Genomic DNA, 767 nt, shown 5'->3' on the forward strand with positions numbered 1-767 from the left:
AGGGAGGAGGGGAGAGGGACGGGGAATTTAGGAGCCCCGGAAGTCACATTGAAGAAACGTGTGTTTTAGGGGAGACCAAAAGAACCATTTCTTTACCCTTGCTCCAAATCTTTGCCGAGAGCAAGCCGTGTGCCCACGTATGCACAGCTCTGGACCTGCCGTGGTTTCGCCATGTTGCTTTGCAAAACTCGGGTTGGAAAGGCTGGAAAACGTCGCCCGCTCCCCCTCGCACCCCGTTATCGCGGCCACACCACTTCTCCTGGTGCCCTCTCCCCCAGCCCCCATTTCACAGCGGTTACTTACAGTTTGGCTTTCCAGTTTCCTCGGTGCGGAGATTTGGGTGGGGTGGGAAGGGGGGAGGAGGTGTGTGCAGGGGGGATATGGGGGCACCCCTAAAGAGGAGATCGGAGTCCCCGTGCCTCTCCGGCGGCTCCCGGGGCCTCTCGCTCCCCCAGCTCCTCACCACGTCCCCCAGTTTCTGCCCTTGTGGGCCGCAGCCGGACACTCCCGCCGCGGCTCTCACCCCTCCAAGTTTCCCCTCGGGATCCAAAGCCCCAGGGATCGAGAAACGGACCTTTCCGGCACCCGAAACCTCCGTTTTGGGAAGCCTGGATCCTCTTTGGGGTTTTCACGCCAAAAGGGCTTTTCTAGGATATTTCCTCGATTTTTAATTATTTTTTGAAACCGTCCCCCCCTTGCTCCGACTCCTGCCGCCTCGGCTGCGGCGCTCTTCCTCCTCGCTGCCCTCCCCCTCCCTTCCCCACCTC

At 60.1% G+C, this 767-nt stretch overlaps 1 protein-coding gene across 1 annotated transcript in view; it reads left to right on the forward strand.

Moving 5' to 3' along the window:
- Window positions 1-767, forward strand: part of CCND2 (cyclin D2) — a 26,315-nt gene that overhangs the window by 1,074 nt on the left and 24,474 nt on the right. The gene's annotated exons all lie outside the window — the stretch shown is intronic.

This window comes from Myotis brandtii, unplaced genomic scaffold (assembly GCF_000412655.1).
Source record: "Myotis brandtii unplaced genomic scaffold, ASM41265v1 scaffold504, whole genome shotgun sequence".
NCBI classification, from domain to species: Eukaryota; Metazoa; Chordata; class Mammalia; order Chiroptera; family Vespertilionidae; genus Myotis; species Myotis brandtii.